The 19,982-nt window shown below is 43.7% G+C and overlaps 1 protein-coding gene across 2 annotated transcripts in view; it reads right to left on the bottom strand.

Moving 5' to 3' along the window:
- Ptp4a2 (protein tyrosine phosphatase 4A2) overlaps positions 1 to 15,228 on the bottom strand; it is a 31,171-nt gene extending 15,943 nt beyond the window's left edge. The window contains exon 1 of one of the 2 annotated variants that reach the window (XM_036178435.1): positions 14,812 to 15,228. The gene's annotated coding sequence lies outside the window, so the exon portion shown is untranslated. Of the gene's footprint in view, positions 1 to 14,613; positions 14,634 to 14,811 lie in introns of those variants that run through there. The other variant, XM_036178436.1, reaches the window with a different exon arrangement.
- Positions 15,229 to 19,982: the final 4,754 nt, after the last annotated feature.

Raw genomic sequence — 19,982 nt, 5'->3', positions numbered from 1 at the left:
GCCAAGGCTCCACAACGAAACCCTGTCTAAAAAAGTTTTTTAAAAATTTCTGAAGATTTATTAATTTTAAGTGTATGAGTGTTTTGCCTGCATGTCTTTATATAATATACATATACTGCCTATGAAGGCCAGAAGAGGGCCTAGAACTGGAGTTATAGATAGTTGTGAGCCACCTAGTGGGTGCTGGGGATTTGGGCTCTCTGGAAGAGCAGTCAGTACTCTTAACAAGCAATGTGCCATCATTTCTCTAGACCTTAAAAAAATAATTTAAACCGGGCGGTGGTGGCGCACACCTATAATCCCAGCACCCGGGAAGCTGAGGCAGGTGGATCTCTGTGAGTTCAAGGCCAGCCTGGTCTACAAAGCAAGTTCCAGGACAGCCTCCAAAGCTACAGAAAAACCCTGTCTCGAAAAAAAAAAAAAAACCCAAAAAATATAAATAATAATAATAATAATTTTAAAAGGGAAATGTGAACTCTGTAGCTGGATAAATAGTGGTTAAGAGCACTTGGTTTTTCAGAGGACCTGGGTTTGGTTTCCAGCACCCACATGACAGCTAACAACTGTCTGTGGCTCTGATTCCAGAAGATCCGACCACCCTCCTCTGGTCTCTGAAGGCTCTTGTATGCATGTCAGGCACAGCTACACACGTAAGCAAAACATCCACATAGATTTAAAGAACAAAAAAAGTATAAGCTATCTGAAAGTGAGTGGTTCCTACAGCACTCTTCTATCCAAATATTATTAAAACACAAGGTAAGTCAGAGAAGTAGCAGAATCCGTAATTTTTTTTAGGCCTGCTGCTTTGAAACAGTTTAAGATGTTTCATTACAAACAGGCTCAGTCCGATGATTAAGTTCCTCTGGAAACAGGGACATGGTCTAAGAAGTTCTTTTTCTTTCCTCTTCTATAAGTCACCAATAACTAAATGCTTATTTGATGTTTCAGGGCTGAAAATAAAACCCAGAGGTAGCATGGTTGCCCATAAGGCATAAAACCCTGAGTTAGATATTCCAGTACTGCAAAAATTAAAAGTAATAATTTTAAAAGCTGGGTACAGCAGCACATGTCTGTAAATCCCAGTACTTGGGAAGCAGAATGATCACCAAGTTCCAGGCCAGTCAGGGCTACATTTTTAGACTTTGTCTCAAAAAAATATATTAAATTTGCAGCAATAAATATATTTGTGCTGAGTGCATTTTGGTGATGAAGGACTTGTCCAGCATGCACAAGACCTCAGCTATCCCCAATACAGAAAAACTGTCTCAGGGGGAAAAAAAGGGGGTGGTTGGGAATGGGGGTGCTCCCCCCTATAAGTTCAAAACCACCCTTGCTTGATACACAGAAATTTTAGACCAGTCCAGGCTGCAGATCTCTGTAAGACCTGCCAGGTCTACATAGCAAGTTTCAGGACAACCGGAGCTACATAGAGAGAGACCATGTCTCAAAAAAAAAAAAAGAGGCGGGGGCCGCCAAAAACAAAACTGTCTGTGACTACTATACCATTTTAATTCTAATTGTAACCTCCAACACAGGCACCTGAAGTTACACAGGACATTTTACAGAACACTCTTTGGGTAGCCACAAAGCTTTGGAGAAATGCTAGGAGAAATGCAGATAAATTATTCTGACCTTTAAACCTCAAAGATCTTGTTCACATAGGTTAAATGTTTTAAGACCAACACTATTCAATTAGGAGCAATTCAAGACAAGAGCCTAGGTCTCCTGACTCCTTAGTTATTTTTTCCCTTCCACTTTGGATGCACCCACATATTCAAGACCCATTCTCTCTGCATGCAAGTCTAGATTTTCTTCAAGCATCTGCAACTGCTGACTTCTATGAGGAAAAGATTACCAGAAACTACTAAAAACAATGGTTTGCATACAGTGCACAGCAAAACACAAGGAAATTCTAACCTGCGTTTGAATCTTTTGATTCAACGTTATCACAGTTAATGTGTATCAGCTGAGCAGAGGCACTAACAGGCTTGCATTGTAGTGGCAGCCAGACTTAAAAGCTTATGGTCCTGGCATTAAATTTTCTACCTAGTCTCCAGGGTTTGTCTGCTAAGCAAACAAAACAAGCTTTATCCTATCCTATTCCTCCCACTTCATTTTGGAAAGAACCATTTCCAGGGATAATGATAACTTTTTATTAGATTTTCAATTCTTAATACTGAAGAGCTCCAACAACAGAATTTCCGCCAAAAGAAACAGTATGTTCTATCAAAATTAACAGACACATGATAAAACCAAGTTTCTGTCCCACCCTTCCCAAGAGTCCAACTACACAATCAACAGTAGAGTTTTGCGCCTATCATTTCAGCTGAACTAATGTTAACTGCAGCTGACACTGATGCAAAGCAAACAACCTGTTTTTAAATCAAAATCTCCACCATAATCTACCACAGCTAGAATGCTCAAGAGTTGCAGAATCCAGTGTTCAGTTCCCAGCACCCATGTCAGGCAGCTCACAACAAAACTGGCCTCCAAGAGCACTCTCACAACAGTATATGCCTCCACAGACATATATACACATGGGTTTTTTCAAGATATTTTGGTATAATTCCGTTTTATATGTAATATTTTAATTTCAGCAAAAGAATATATTTTCACAGAAGAATTGAAAAGAATGGTTTGCCACAGAAATCCCCTTAAGTGGAAGGCTAGAAAGAAGGGACGGAGTAGAGGGAAAGTATATGAGGTTTGGAAGAACAGGCAAGCAAGTAAAGTCCTAACGTCCTAACTAGCTGAGACAGTATGGAGACTACTTAAAACTCTGAGGGTATCAAACAGTTTAAATCTGGGTTGGGGATTTAGCTTAGTGGTAGAGCATTTGCCTACTAGCAAGCGCAAGGATCTGGGTTCGATCCTCAGCTCAAAAAAAAAAAAAAAAACAGTTTAAATCTTGGTGTCAGTATCCTTCTGCTTGTATCCATCTAAAGGCGAGTCTATAGCCAACATGTATAAAATAATCCAGTACTCATCCTTTAATTAGACTGTATGTATGTATGTATGTTTTTTGAAACAAAGTTTCTCTGTGTAGCCCTGGCTGTCCTCGAACTCACAGAGATCCACCTGCCTCTGCCTCCCAAGTGCGCCACCACAGAACAGCTGCAGGGTATATTCTTAAAATGGAGAACTAGGCAAAGGTTAAAAGATAAAATAGATCTACATAATAAACAAATAGGTAAAGAAGGATGAAAGACACTAGTTAGCAAACTAAATTTAAAGATGCATGGCAGAGTACATGGTCTGCTTTTAGAAATGCATGTGTGCACTTTCATACCCATGGACTATCTTAAAGGTTACAAAGATAAGGGAGATAAGGTTTCCAGAAGGCAGAGAAAGTGTGGAGAGGGGCTAAAGGACAGAAGCATAATTTGTTTATCTTAACATACACCTTTTGAATGGTTTTAGCTTTTCCATGTAATACTACACATCTCTTTTAAAAATTCTAGGGTGATAAAGAACCTCTAATGATTTAAATGTATGTTCCAAACAATACTGTAATAATCACAGGGTTAGAAAAGGCCTCCAGAGGGCTAGTCCCTCTGTCCCAGGCAAGCCTGTGAGTACTACAGTTCTAGGAAGACAGTTTTCATATTTGTTAAAGACTCAGCAAACTTCATGTCATGGCTCAGCAACTACAGTCCTGTTCATATGGGTATACAGCAATTCAAAGGCATGAGAGATCAGCCCTATTTAATTTGATCCAATCTTACTAACATCAATCCACTACCACCAAGCTTTCCACCTCTTTCAGCTCCAAATTAAGTCATATAAGCCTCTAATTGATGACCTATGCCAGTATTCACCAAATTAAAATAGCACACTATAATATAAACGCACACTACAAGAATTCTAGACAGAAGCAAACAGAACCTACACCCCAAAGTCTAAAAAACAAGCAAGTTTATGTACTGTTATTTTTCTTAACATAAATTCTACAGGAAACCATGCAAATGAGTCTGATTATTCTCTATGATCAGGATACTTAAAGCCAAATGTACATTGTATACAGAGCCAAAACCTTGCTAAAACAAATCCATCTTCCATAAACATCTGTATTTCCCACTAAAATAAATACAACTGACCTAATCTGAATTTATCCAGATGAGCTAAAATTTCTTTATGACTGTCTATATAATGATGTATTAATTTAAACATCTACTGGATATATACTATGTCACATATTCTTAATGCAAAAAAGCAATTAACAAAAAATTCCTATTGGGATGAATTGTATATTTTAGTGGGGGGGATACAATGCCACTCCTTGAAGAAAAATGCAAAGTTAAATAATCTGTAGTTCCAGAAGTGACTGGGATTCCAATTTTTTAAGAAGAATTTGTTAGAAAAGTGACATTTTAATCAAGCCTAGAGGGTGTGAGCCAAATAGATACTCAGAGCATTAGACAAGCAGATAAGCTAAGCTGTAGTTACAATTATAAAGGACATGCTTTGAGTGTTCCAGGAAAAACAGGAGGGCCAGTGCTACTGAAAAAGAGGACAAAGAATGTAGAGTCAGAAGTGAGAACCTTATAGGCTCCATAAAATTTTGGCTTTCATTCAAAGAACAGTGACCCTCAAATGAAGCAAATTAATGGTTACATTCAAAAATGACAATTTGTTTAAAATAAGATATCACTCTAGCTGCTTTACAAAAACAGACTGAAAAAATGATATGGGTGGAAGCAAAAAGATGGGCGAAGGGGCCTGTTTCGGCAGTCTAGGAGATAAGGTGTTATAGAGCAAGACAGTAACAATCCAGAGGGTAAGTCAGTTTTCAGATACACTCTGAAGTAGAACCCAGAAGGCTGCGTCCAAAAACTGGATATTGAAGGTGAAAGTAAAGGCCCTGAGTAACTGTAAAACTCATAGACACCTACTCAGACTACAGACAAAAATCATCTTGACCATCAAAAATAGGGAGACTACTGAGGGAAATATCTGTACTGCTTTTTGATTATTTGAGAAAGCTTCTAAAGGCACACAATCTGAAGAAAAATCATCTTTACCAATTAAACACTTCTCATGTAGTTAACTAGTCTCAAACTGAAGTTGCTCATTTTCCTGACTTACTCTAACCCATTCTGAACACTGCTGGGACAACCAACTGCTCTCTCCAGCCTGGGCCACCTACCTTGCTTTATCTCTAATGCTACATTTACCAAACAAAAACTGGAGACACAGCTTCTTGAAACTTAGAAGAAGATTCACAGAATTTTTCCCTCCTTCTACTGACTCTGATCCTAGACAGTAAATAAAGCATCCGCTGTGCTTCTATAAAGCAGGAGCCAAAATATCTGCCAACGGGACAAAACCAGCAGGACAGCTTCGCTGGCCAGTTAAAGAAAACAACTCTCAGAGTTACTCCTTGCTCTTCCCACTCCTGCACTTCCTCCTTTTTTAAGAGGGGAACTTGAGAATGAAGTTCCAGTACAGAAATCAATAATCCAGTCTATAAAAAGAAGCTATGACCTTGATGGCAGGAAATGTCTTAACATTTCGGAATCAGCAAAGACACATGGCCTGCCACTCAAAATGGAAAGGAAAGCAATTAACCAACAACCACACCTGCTTCCGAGAACACTGACAGCTGTTCACTCACATCCAGTGGGCCGTTTCCACCCAAATGAAAGGGAATGGTTTTCAAATTTGTATCCTGGTGATTAGAAAATTCCTTTTTAGTAATATATTCCTCTACAAATAGCTTTAAGACAAGTACTGCAGTATTTTCAAGCCATATTTGAAACTGTACTTTTCAACTGCATAATGTATTTTCCCCCTAAAGATTAGCATTTCTCCAGATGAATCTCTTGTCCTAAAATGTCATTTTTTCCTTTTATAAATAAAATTTATCTGGGCCTGGTGGCACATGCCTATAATCCCAGCATTAAGAAGGCAAAGACAGTAGGACTACCATAAACTGGAAAACCAACCTGGGTTACAGTCAGTTCCAGGCCAACCTGGACTACAGAATGAAACTTTCAAAACACAAAACAGAGGCTGGAGAGATGGCTCATCAGTTAAGAGCCTTTACTGCTCTTGCAGAGGACCCAACTTCAGTTCCCAGTATCCACACCTGGTAGTTCATAACCACCTGTGACTCCAGCCTCAGGGAAACTAACATCTGTGGCCTCTCCAGCCACCTGCACTCCTGCACACACAATTTAAAATAATAATCAGCATATTTTTTTAAAAAGTACACAAAACAAAAAAATAAAGCAATACAATTCACAGTATTATGGTCAATATTCACTTTTTCTTAAAAAAAATTATATTAATTAATAACATGAAAAGACCTAATGGTATAATCCTAACAATGGGTGCTGATCCAATTGTCTTCAGTTAATCTTTTAAAAATAAAACAGCTAAGCCAGATGATGGTAGTGTACTCTGGAGGAAGAGGCAGGTAGATCTCTGAGTTTGAGGCCAGCCTGGTCTCCAGATTGAGTTCCAGGACAGCCAGGGCTACAGAGAAACCCTGTCTCAAAAAACAAAATAAAAATAAACTGCTGTTAAATTAATTCTACTCATCTATACTTTCATTTGTAAATGAATCCTTTGTAAATGAAAGTATCAAGGCCATCCTTTTTATGAGTTTTATGCTTAAATACTAGTTATTAGCATTTCAAGAAATCCAAGCCTCTTTTATTATAAAGTTATGCTCACTCTTTTTCTAAGCAACTGTGGTAAACTTCTCATGCAGTAAGAACTACCTCCAATTAGTTGCTCTGCCACAAAATTGACATCATACTTGTTTTTCTTGTTCTTTCTTCTATATTTCTTTAAGCTCACCAGACTAAATAGTTTTCCTGGAAAACAACTTAAATCTTAATCATTTTAATTCAGTTTTCAATTTCACCATACACATATTAATCCAAAACCTGCTTACTGAATGAATTATTTCATTATCAGATACACTTGAGAGCTTAGGGTACTATTCTATAGTAGAAGCGGTTGCCTAGTATGCTCAAGGCCTTGGGTTCAATCCTCAGAACCAAAAAATCTAAATCAAACCACCCGAATCCTGACTTTCAACTGTTTAATAAAGCTAATTCAGAAGCAAACTCCCAAAAGACACCTGGCTTCTGCCTGTCAACACCACTCTGAAATGTTTCCTAGGCTGCTATCAGGACAGTTGAAATGACTGAGCAGCTGCAAGTTCCCTGAGGTTGCAAAACAGACATTTGGAAAGGTTATTTGAATCACCTTTCAAAATAACCCACTACACAGGAGCAGCATGCAAAGCAAAAACCCAAAGGCCCTTTTTAATTATCTATAATACAATGTTTCAGAACTTCCCAGCTATGCATAGGTCAACATAACACTTTCCTTTCTCAGTTTGTAAAACACATTGACAACAACCACACTCTGTCCAGTATCTGCCAGAGAGAGAGAGAGAGAGAGAGAGAGAGAGAGAGAGAGAGACAGACAGACAGACAGACATTCCGTATGTTCAGGATACCAAATAAGACATTCCAAAACCCATCTTGTCAGCATAAAGTCCTTTGTTTGAGCCCCAGAAAGCATTCTGCTGTTAGGGCATTTTTGTCTACTTTTCAATGAAAGCTTGTTAAGTTACACTTCACTTCCTCTATGCTTGTTTTTATGAATCACACTTCAATCATCTATGTCTGTAGGTCTCTTAAGTATGTTATCTAACCACTAGTTGTCCAACAATGGCATGTTTATTTTCATTAAACACAGATATATTCCCAATTAAAAAAAAAACTAAATAAATGGTATAGATTATGTATGAATGTGAAGTTTACTGGTGAAATCACTGATGTCTTGCCAAGAATCTTTTGTTGCCACTAACTTAGTTTAACACGGGCTCTAATTTAACATAAAATCAAATCTTTCTTGTCCTCTTCTTCCAAATGCTTCCTCCATTTTTAAGACCTCACCTCTGCTGAATGACACCAAAATGCAGCACACCAATCTATGACAAGGCATCTGTGTGGCTATGCGCACACCACACACTCTACAGAGTATCAAACTCCTAAAAGGATAGGCAAAAAAATACTTGATGGGAAATAAATTTTCATGTTAACACTACATAGGTTAGGAAAAGCGTGAAAAGAGTAGAGGTACCTACTGCCAAGAAGAAAAACAAGAATCCACAGGGTCCAAGGAGAGAAACAACCTCCATTTAAATTGTTCTGTCATTGTCGGGTGGTGGTGGCACACGCCTGTAATCCCAGCACTTGGGAGGCAGAGGCAAGTGGATCTCTTTGAGTTTGAGGCCAGCCTGGTCTACAGAGCTAGTCCAGGACAGGCTCCAAAGCTACAGAGAAACCCTGTTTGGGGGGGGGGGGGCGGGCGCAGAAAATTGCCCTGCCACACACAAGTGTCACACACATTTACACAGGCACAGAAACACAGACGTAATAAAAAACAAAGCCTCCTAAGAAAAAGTATGAAACTGGCAGCAACTGGAAGAAATCAGGAACAGTGAGAGATAGGTGACTAGAGAAAGATTAGCCTTTGGTTAAGCAGATTAACACTGGAGACAACCTTGACCATATGGAGAATTTCAGACCAGTTCAAATGACACTAAAGATTCTCAGAAATTCCAAAGTGGAGTAGTGGTCATAATAGTGGAGCAAATGCTGTCAGAGGGGGGTTGCCTCTTCTGATAGACACAGAGGCACAAACATACACACACACAAAGAGACAAAACTCCACAATAAAAATAAGTATTCTTTATACTCATTAACTCTGCTTGATCATTGAATTGTTTTCTTCCCTCAGAAACAGAAATGAATTTAACTAAAGATCTCATGTGACTAGAAATGCAAAACAAAATATAACCTGGCTGGGTATGGTGGAACATGATGAATTCCAGGTTTCAGAAACTGTCACAGGAGCACTGACAGTTTGGATCCTGGGTCCTGTCAAAATAGTCAGGGTTGAGGATACAGCTTAAGGAGCATACCCAAGGCTCTGTGTTAGCTTCCCATGGACCAGAGAACCCACACCACATGTATATGCACATGTGACTCATGTTTGAAGTACCTATCATATTTATGTAATTTAAACTAAAAACCAAATGAAAATTTGTTTGTAACCACACATGTGAAGTGGAGAATCATGTCACTAGAATCTATTGTCCCTCTATCACATCCTTCTCAATCTGCTGACAAACCCTGCTGGTGACTCATATCCTTCTGTACTAACCAGCCACTCTGTTCCCTTAAGATAGGCTTTTCACCGTAATGCAAAGTAGAAAACATATCAACTCATCCTGCTACTAACAAGAATAAATACCAAACATGCACATAGATTAAACATTCAAATATAATGACACAACCTAGTACTTCCTATAATACAATGAGGGAGGAAAAGATGGTCCAATTTTACCTAAAGCTGTAAGACCTAAAGCTAGAAAAAAGCAGATCTGATTTTGAACTGTCAAATGATACATTCCTTAGAGCCAACATTTTTATCACTGTAGAAATAAAAATATAATTTATCAGAACTGCTAGAACAAGTATTTCAAAGGTGCATTTTATGCCAAAAGAATATTCTGAGAGGAATAAACTCTCAATCCAAGGGCGCAATGAAAGGAGTTAAACACCATTTCTCTACAGGAGGTAGCGCTAATGTTCAAAGTGGGTTGTTTCAGACCAGGCTCAACTAGTAAAGAAAGCACAGTGAAGCCCCTTTCCCCCTTTTTTTGGTTTTTGGTGACAAGGGTTCTCTGTGTAGTTTTGGTGCCTGTCATGGATCTCATCACTCTGTAGACCAGGCTGGCCTTGAACTCAGAGATCCACCTGGCTCTGCCTCCCAAGTACTGGGATTAAAGGCGTTCGCCGCCACCACCATCCAGCCCTCATCTTTAAATACCTGATAGATTTAGAATTAGAAAAAGATATTTTGAGACATAGTCTCATTGTAGCCCAGGGTGACCTCAAAGCTCACGGTAACCCCTGACCTTACATCCTCAGCCTTCTTTATTAAAAATTACATTTCTGTGCACACCTTCAATCCTAGCACTCGGGAGGCAGAGCCAGGTAGATCTCTGAGTTCAAGGCCAGCCTGGTCTACAGAGTAAGTTCCAGGGTAGCCAGGGCTACACAGAGAAACTGTCTTGAAAAAATAAAAATAAATTAAATAAATAAAAATTAAGTTTCTAGAGTTGGGGATTTAGTTCAGTGGTAGAGTGCTGCCCTGGGTTTGGTCCTCAGCTGGGGGGTGGGGTGGGGAATTAAGTTTCTAGGCATGCAATCAAGTCACAAAAACTCAAGTGTAACTGGTCAACTTTTCAAAATGATTTTTCTTGGAAAGATTTTGATGCTTTATCAATCTACAATAATTGAAAATATAGTACAAGGGGTCCCAGATAGTGAACACCTTCAATTCCAGCACTGGGAGGCAGTGGCAGGTGGATCTCTGAGAATTCCAGGCCAGCCTGGACTACACACAGTGAATTCCAGGACAGCCAGATAATTGGAGAAACCCTGTCTCAGAAAGATGAAAAAGGAAGGAAAAAGGGAGGAAGGAGAGGAAGAGAGGTGGAAAAGAGAGAGAATACAGTAGAAGGAAAACACCTTCAAAAGGTGTGCAATGTATAGAAAGGTCATTTTTCTCACCCAAGTCCTAGCAACTTCATAAAGACTGGTGGAAAGTGGACAGAGCTACATGGGTATGCAGCTTTCCTTCATGAAGGTGCGGCGGCGCACGCCTGTTGTAATCCCAGCACTCGGGAGGCAGAGGCAGGCGGATCTCTGTGAGTTCCAGGTTCGAGGCCAGCCTGGTCTCCAAAGTGAGTTCCAGGAAAGACACAAAGCTACACAGAGAAACTCTGTCTCGAAAAACCAAAAATAAATAAATATTAGGATGTGGTGACTTAGTGGGTTTTTTACATTTGTTTTGCCCATGTGTGTATGTGTGCATTTGTGTGGGCCACAGCATGTATGTGAACAACTTTATGTGAGCAGTTGTGTCTCCTTCTATCATGTGAGCTCCGAAGATGAAACTCAGGTTGTCAATCAGCAACAAGCTCCTTTACCTTGATGGACATAAAGGCGATGGTTTGTGATGAGACACAAAAAAGTCTCTGAAGGAGGAATGCTGGAACCAAGAGCACTTAGGTTTAACCTTGTCTTTAACACACCCAAAGCACATTCTACCACTTCCTCCTTACTAAAGTAACTCACCCTACCACATTAAACTGAGTCCTGAGTTCTACCCACTCAAAATCTTACTTAATGATCCCCAACTTCTACCTATGCATAACTTAGGTTTTGCTCTAACTGAAGTTTCCATCTCCAGAATGAATGTCTAAAAGCTGTGTGTTGCTCTCTAGAAGCTTTCTTTGTCAATGATTTCTTCAGAGGCTTTACTGATCTCCAACCACGAATTCCAATAAAATGTGGAAGTGTAATGTAAATCCCTACTGAATTTCAACTTTGTGTCCAAACTGTAGTCTGCAATTATTACATTTAAAAAAAGGAAAAAAAAACTATCTTTGAAGGACGGAAAAAGTTCTCTCAGAGGGTGGAGGGTGCAGCTGTGTAGTAGAGTGACAGGAAGCCCTAGGTTCAAAGGGGGCAGGGGTGCTAACTCAAGAAAAAGAAATACAATTTCCTCTGCTCACAATTTTCAGCAAGTATATAAATAACACATACGAAACTTCTGACTTTAAAAAACATGCAGGCTGGGCAATGATGGCACACCCCTTTAATCCCAGCAGAAGGTGGATCTCTGAGTTCAAGGCCAGCCTGGTCTACAAAGGAGTTCGAGGACAACCAGAGCTGTTACAAGGAAAAACCCTGTCTTGAAAAAACAAAACAAAACAAAACAAAAATCCATATGCAAAAGCATTCATTTACGCTTCCTTACCTAATGTCACCAAAGTTCAGTTGACATTGTAAATGGTGTAAATGGTTTCTGTCTATAAACTTGGTTCAATCAAATTAAATATTACTTGACTGACTCATGGAGGGAGTGGTCTGACTTCTGTTCTGAGTCAGAAAATACCCAGTTCAGCAGTTCTGAACTATTTTTTCACCAATAAGGTGTTCTGAAATGCCAGCTTTTGTAGATACTAAATGTAACAAGCTGTTGTCTTAGTAATACTTTGCATCTGGAGTTCAACTTATAATTAACAGAGTACTTTCAAGAGTATTCTCTTACATGTGATTTGCAATCTCTTGACTTAATTATCTGCACATCCCAAGAGAAAAACTTTCAAAGTGGCAACTTCAGTTGACTCCACAGCTCCAATAAATGCCCCCACAACACACACAAAACCACCAAACATAAAAGTCTGCTACATTTCTTTAATCAGACTTTCCTCCCAGACATATCCCAGGTGCCTCATAAAAACTGTCTCAAAGCACACACCCTGGGGCCCAAGACAGTTTCAAGGCAGAATCAGCTCCCACATAAAAGCCTAGCTTAGGCCCCCAAAAGTCCCAAGTCAGCATCTCCTACACCCATCCTCCTGCCTCAAACACACTCAACCCTCTCCATTAGCTTCCACAGCTCTCGTGTGCACAAAGCTGCTAGACCAAATCAGACTCACTACTAAGAGAATGGTTTGGTGTCCTGGAAAAATCAGGGGCTTTAGATGACCTTAATTTTTAATCCAGTTAATATTTGTATGACCGGGACAAGTTACCAAACAAAGTAACTGTTCCTCATGTATCTCTTCATCTCATCACTGTGAAGTCTAGAGGGCACATCACCAAATCCCTAGTGCCTGGCAAACAGAAGCATCTCAAAAATGTGCAAAACAAATGCCAATGAGGACATCCTCCACCTTTATTGTGGCCGTGAGAATTAAATGAGTATTAAAAAACACCTGTAGCACAGTGGCACTTACCACTAATTACTCCCATCTTCCAGTGAATGACAACACTACTTCTCAAGCATTGTACGAGAGAAGGGACACTAAGCAAACCATTAATTTCTATCTAAGCTTGGTGGTCATTCCTGCTATCCCAGCACTTGGGAAGCTCCACCAAAAGTACCACCACACATGCCACGCCAGCTTGAGCTGCAGAGTAAGTGCCAGGTCGGTACAAAATCAGACTTTATATTAAAAAAAAAAATCTTTTCACTTTAACAAAATTTTTTATCAAATGTTACATATACGTAAAATTTCTAACTTCAGTAACATACTAATTTTTTTCTTTTCTTTTTTTTCTAACATACTAATTTTTGTCTGTAATTCTATACCCACTATCAAAAAGAACCACTTTTTTACTTTCCTTATTCCCAACATTTTTTTGGTAGTAACAGTGGGGATTAAACCTAGGGCTTCTCTATCAGGGCAAGTGCTCTCTCTACCACTGAGCTATTTCCCCAGACTCCCTTTTACTATTTTGAGATAAGCTCTCAAAGTTTCACAAGCTGTCCTTGAATCTTCCATGCTCTGGCCTCTAACCCCCAAGTAATGGAGATTACAGAGCTATGGCACCAGCCTCAGCTTTGCTTACTTATTTCCAATTACCTTCTATGATTACATCACTAAAGTATAAAATCTGTATCAACAATTCATCTCAAATTCCCAATTCAGCCTACTTACACATCTATAATCTTAACACTTGGAAGACCAAGGCAGGTAGGAGGATCAGAGTTCAAAGCCAGCTAACTGTGTTACAAAGAGTTTGAGACCATACTGAACTACAAGAACAACCCTATTTGGAATTTCTAAAAATAGTAAAATAAAACAAATGGAACAAAATAATCCCTTCTTCAACCCCAGATAGAGAAAAATTCATTAACAATCATGTCGGATCATTCAATCTGAAACTAAAAATGTCCGGATCAGAAAACAAAGCCCTGATAATGTGTTCTTCCATACCCTTAGTTTCCTTTTGCACACTAGCGAAGCTTAAACTTCTCTCACTTCCTGTCTGAAACTGCTCCATAACACAGCGCGGAAACAAGTAAATATCATACACTAACCCAGCTACAGCGACGCATTTGCTGATTGCCTACAACGACACTAGATTAGTCACTTTGTATTTCGTGACAAATCGAAAGACAGAAATCCAACTATGGCACTTCTTCATCTACATTTATACTATGACTGTTTCTTAGGCGTTTTCCTGCAGAAGGGTAAGAGAGTCACAGCCTAAAAGATACTGCGGTTCACCTCACTATAAATATCCTTGACCTGAACACTAAGCATTTACCTACTACCAAAAAAAGTTTACGTTTCCCAATACGCTAACCGGCAAAAACTCAGGACCCTGGGCGAGGAAGTCAAGCTTGGTTAGTTAGCTCCTGGGAAATGGGGGCTGGGAAGACGGCAAAGACATCTCTAGAAATTCAGAAATTTACATCATTTTCGCGAAACGGGGAAAGACGCGCCGGAGATCGGCGTCACGGGAGACTCAAACCCTTTCCTCTTACTTGACCGAAACTCACGGATCCCACGCTTCTGAGTGAGTTAGACCCGGGACCCGGAGGTTCACTACCAACACAAAGACCAAGGGGCCTCCGGGATGCCTGTGCTCCTGTGCTCACGCGCCGGACAAACGCAGGCGCACCCCTGCACACCTCCTCGCCCGCCACGCTGCTCCTCGCCCCCACTCGCGCTCGCCACACCTTCGCCCCCACAAGGACACACGCTGCCCGCACACGCACCTTCTCCCGCATTCTTTCACGCTCGCCCGCTCGCTCGCTCCCCCACCTCGAGCCGCGCTCCCCGCCCCTGGCCCGGCCCGGCCCGGCCCTCCTTCCGGGGAGGTGTCTCGGGCCTGCTCTAATGGCAGCGGCGCCTCCCGCCCTCCCCTGCCCGAGGCCCGGGCGCCGCGCGGGGCCGCCCGGGAGGGGCGCACTCACGCTGGCGAGCTGGGGACTGGGCATTGAAGGCCGGCGGAGGCGGGAGCGAGGAGGCGCCTCTCTCCTCAGTCACCTCGGCGGCGGCGGCGGCGGCGGGAGCGGCGGCGGCGGCGGCGACGACTCCCCCCCAGCCTCGGCGCGCGACACCCGGCCCGGCCCGGCGGCGGCGGCGGCGGCGCGTGTCCACGAGTCCGTCTTGCTGCTGCTGCTGCCGCTGCTGCCGCTGCGTCCCCCGCTGCCGCCGCTGCCCCCGTTACCGCCGCTGCCTGCTGGCGTCGCCTCGCGCCGTTCCCGGCCGCCGCTGCCGCTCCAGCCGCTCCCGGACGGACGACGGTTACAGCCTGGCCGATCGCGCCGCCGCCACCACCGCTGCGCGCGCAGCCGGACCAGCTCCCGCCGCCGCCCCTCAGGGGGCGCTGCGGGGCGCGGCGCGCGCGCGGCCGTGGCCCCGCCCTCGACGCCACTGATTGGTTGCCGGCGGCTCGCGGCGGCCGGCCCCGCCCACCCTGCCTACGGGGCGCTGACCCACTGCCCTGGGCGCCTGCCGCTCTCCGCCTCCTCCCGGGTTCGCGCTGCTCGGCACTGGGGCCGACGGAAGGCGCGTCCATGTGACCGGCGCGGGGTGGGGGAACCCGGTGGCGAACGTGGCCGAGGGAAGCGCCCGCCCACGCTGCGGCCCGCCCATCCGCACCTGGGTCTAAGTTAGAGCCTCTGGCCGCCCAGTGACCCGCAAGGTCGCGGGCGGATTCCCGTTCCCTGGAGGCGCGGCTTCGGGCCAGATCCCGCTGGGACTGGGACTGGGCGGCGACGGAGGTCTGAGCACGGGGATTTCCTGCTCAGAAGTAGGGAACCCAGTAGCTTAGTGCTTGGCTGCCCTTCCTAGAGGCCTCGAAAGGCGTGTACTTGTCCGCGAAGGGTCCTTCTGCCCTGCTCCCCAGCCCCCTCCCCGGCTAGGGAAACACAGACCTCTTCCTTGGCAGACAGAAATACAGACTTAAGGAACAAGTTTTTTCCTAAGTATTCTCAACTATTAAGCGAAAATAATCCCATCTTCACAGATGTTCTTCAGTACCAATATAAAGTATGAAGAATGAGTGTGATTTAAAAAAAAAAAAAAAAGACTGTGGAACTGAGTCTATAGCTCCTTATTTGTGAGGCCCTAAATTCAATCTTGGCCCCTAAAAAGGGTGGGGGGTTGGATTGGATGCCAACATTGCCAATCTAATCAATGTCCCTTTTAAGGAGTTGAAGATAATCCTAGAGATCCTCCAATGGAAAGATTTTTGCATTTGGAACCTGGCCAGAAATTCTTTGCCAGATCATTCGTCCTGAGTTCTGGTTAGGAAAACGTGGTTACCAGTGAGTTGGGAGACTGATTTGGGTTATTGCCAGATGGAGCAGGAAAAGGCCCTGGAGGCTGGTTTGAGAAGTGGGTAGACTCCCCCAGAAAGATGGGAATGAGGAGAAAAGTCTGCTCACTATCCATCCTGGGAAGTCTCACCTGTCCAGAACTGACACCTATTTACAAGAAAATGAAAATGCCCCCGTGAGCTGACTATTCCCAACACAGTCATCCTGCCCTTGCCCGTGAGGAAAAGCAGTGGTCAGCGGTCATTAGCCCTTACCCACAAGGCAGACCTGGAGCATAGCTCCTGACCAGAGCCTTCCTTTAGAACTTAGTTTTAAAAGGAAAGGAAAGATCTTAATGACTCAGCCTTATCAAGCCACAGCACAGAACTCTGGTTGTTTATCACCAGCAGGTGGCCCAGGAGGGGGTTTTTTAGGGCAAGGCTGGCTGCGTGGGAGTTAAAAGGCCTTGAGGAACAAGAGAGACTGCAGATTAGAATCAAGGCCTCTGGCAGATGGTGTGGAAGCTCTCTGGCTGCCTGCATTATTCCGCCAGCCTCCATCAGAAAGTGTTTTCTCGAAGGACAGAGGAAAGGAAGAACTAATTCCACTACAGAACTTTCGCTGCATTTCCTGGTTACAGATACTTCCTTTACGATCTTAAAACAACTTAGTATGCACACTCTATCATAGCACATACAACATACTATAAATGCCTGTTTTCATGGATTGTCCTCTGCTTGATGGGTCTACTTGGGGCAAACTAGTAGGCAGCTGAAAGAATGAATCTTCCCCCCAACTGGCTCTCAGCCTGGCCCTAAAACATGAGTAAATTAACATAACAATGTAAGGATAACAATAATAGCTACACTAACAGCCATTTTTAAAGCATCTCCTCTACTCCAAGCTCTGGGCAAGGTACTTTTAAATAAATTACCAAATTTATGCTTCTAAATAACCCTATGAAGAAGGTACTATTTACTTGTTTTAAAAGAGAATTGAGGCTCAGAAAAAGGAAATAACAGAAGCAGATCTTGGCCCAGGTTTGTCTGCCTCTGGGACCCAAATGATCACATTAGTCTCTGACTTCCCTCAATAATTGGTGTCCCTCAGAGTAAGCCGGAAGGTCTTCAAGTCTTCTGAGATCTTAGGGAACCCATCTCTAAGAGACCACAGGGTCGCCATCACTTTGCCCTTACGAACAGGCCAGCAAGGAGTGTGCTGTCCTCTCAAATCTAGATGTTTTCCCAGAGTAGGCTGTAATGCAATTTTACTTCCTCCTCACCATAAACAGATCAGGAACCAGGCTGCATGTGCCTTATTAAACACAAACCACCCTTGGCAGTGAGCTTCACACATATGTACCCTGAATTAATCCAGGGCCTTTGCTGAAGCAGTCCAACTGCCATTAGCTTATTAATCCTCCCAGCACCCCTGTGAAGCGAAGCTGGCGGTATTCCTAGCTCATTTTATGGAGCATGATTTCCTTGGAGGCAGAAGCTGTGTGGGCCTGTCATACACAGCAGTATCAAAGAAGAATTAGGAGCATGGCAGAGAAACTGAGATGCTGAGGTCAGGAGACAGGTATTTGGTTCCCATTCTGTGAGTCTATACCCTTTCACTTGGCATCCTTGCATGGTCATAAAGTTGCTATGCAACCTTGATCTTGGGAAGCGATAACTTCAATTGAGAAGATGCCACCATTAGAATAGCCCATAGACAAGTCTGTAGGGCATTTTCTTGATTAATGATTGACGTGGGAGGGCCCAGCCCACTATGGGTGGTGCCACCCCCTGGACAGAATGGTCCTAGGGTATATAAGAGAGCAAACTGAGCAAGCAGCACCCCTCCATGACCCCTGTTTCAGTTCCTGCCTTGAGTTCCTGCCCTGACTTTCCTTCTAGATGGGCTGGAAGTTTATAAGGTTCATCCCAGGCTCCCTTTGGTCATGGTGTTTATCACAGCAGTAGCAGGCAAACTAAGACCTTATTTCAAGTTTCAGAGTCTCAGCTTCCCCTTCTATAAAATGAAGGGGTGGGGCTAAGGAGCCTTTAAAGTACCTGTGGTCAAGCTCCAGAACTCATATGAAAAACACCAGGTGTGGTGATAAGCACTTGAAATTCCGGCATTGAGGAAGTGGAGACAGGTGTATCCCTGGGGCTCACTGCCTTGCCTGCCTAGCCTATTAGAGAGTTCCAGGCCAGTGAGAGACCCTGACTCAAAAAAGACAAGGCAGCCAGGCATAGTGGTGCATATCTTTAATTCCAGCATTTGGGAGGCAGATCTCTGAGTTTTAGGCCAGTCTAGTCTACATAGCGAGTTCCCGGACAGCCAGGGCTACATAGTGAGACCCTGTCTTGTATGCCCCTTCCCCTCAAAAAAGGCAAAGTGGGTGGCTCCTAAGAAACAACACCCAAGGTTGCCCTCTGGCCTCCATGCTCCCCAGCACACATACAAAATAAAAAGACAACTTTCCATTTAGGGACATGCCATCACCAAAAAAATTAAGCAGGGTTGGGGATATAGAGAATAGTAGACCACTTGCCTAGCATGCACAAGGCCCTCGGTTCAGTTCCCAGAAACATAGGGAAAAAAAAAAAAAAAAACCCACAAGTTTGAAGCCAGCCTGGGCTACAGTGTGAGTTCCAGGGCAGCCTGGGTTACAGTGTGAGACCTTGTCTTACCCCTACGGTTTCAAAAAGAGCAGAGACTTCATACTATAGCTCTACATACCAAGAGTTTAGCTCTTGAAACTTAAAATTCCTGACTGCTAAAGCTTCCTCATCTATACCAGAGCATGGTGGTCACATCTATTTGATCCTAGCTGTGGGAAACCGAGAAATTAAGGACAACATATTTAAAGTATCTGGCACAGCGGCAGTGGTCCATCCTTTTTACTTCCCTACCCCTTTTACAAACAAGCTTTGCCTTTCAGTGACCTCAAGTAAAGGAAGTAATGGGGTGTGGTGGGAAATATATGCAACCAACAAAGCTGAGGTTATTCCAGGATCAGCCACTGTGTGACCAGGTGGAAGTTACCTATCCTTTCTGAGCCCAGATTTCCCAGCCTCTGATACTCAATATAAGTTTATGGGCACCTAAGAGCAATTGGGTGCTAGCCCCATTGCTAGGGGCTACCGATGAAGGGCCAAGTTGGAAGCCACAGCTAAAACTCTTCGGCCCGAAACCAAATGGGTCATGAGCTGCAAATTGAGCCAACCAGGCCCTACAAAGTTCAGATGAACACGGGAAATCCCCGCCTAGCATTGCTCAGTTTGTCTGGCCCCTGCCAGGGAAGCGGTTAAGAGAGAAGAAGGCTGTGAGAAGTGGCCCAACCCTCCCAAGAGTGATAACCCAAGAGGAGGAGGCAGGGGGAGGAAGGAATGTACTGATTCACCGCCCCACCCATCCCCGGCCTCTAATCTCTCTTCCGGAATTTTACAGCCCTCTTTCACTGGGGTGAAGTGGAGGGGACAAGGGCTATGGTTCCAGTCCTCTGCGGAACCCGCTCTCCCCAACCCCCGCCCTGCAGGTCCTCGGGTACAGGAAGCCTGGGGGCCGGGGTGTCAGACGCACACCCGGTGGCGTGCTCGCAGCACCCTCCTCTGCGCGCTGGGGCTTGGGGGAGGCCCGAGGGGAGTAGGAGGAGCTGCAGCTTCTGGAAGGCAGAGTTCGTGGTGTTGGTGCCAGTAGGAGCAGGAACGCTTTGGCTGGAGCCCACTTTACACCGGATGGGGCACTCACAAGGCGAACTTCTTTCCCTGGGGCAGTCAGCAATCCGGGTGCCCATCTTCGCGGTCAGTGTAACTGGATTTCCGCTAGAG

This window comes from Onychomys torridus, chromosome 2 (genome assembly GCF_903995425.1).
Source record: "Onychomys torridus chromosome 2, mOncTor1.1, whole genome shotgun sequence".
Classification (NCBI taxonomy): Eukaryota; Metazoa; Chordata; class Mammalia; order Rodentia; family Cricetidae; genus Onychomys; species Onychomys torridus.
This window is presented reverse-complemented; position numbering and strand designations above follow the sequence as displayed.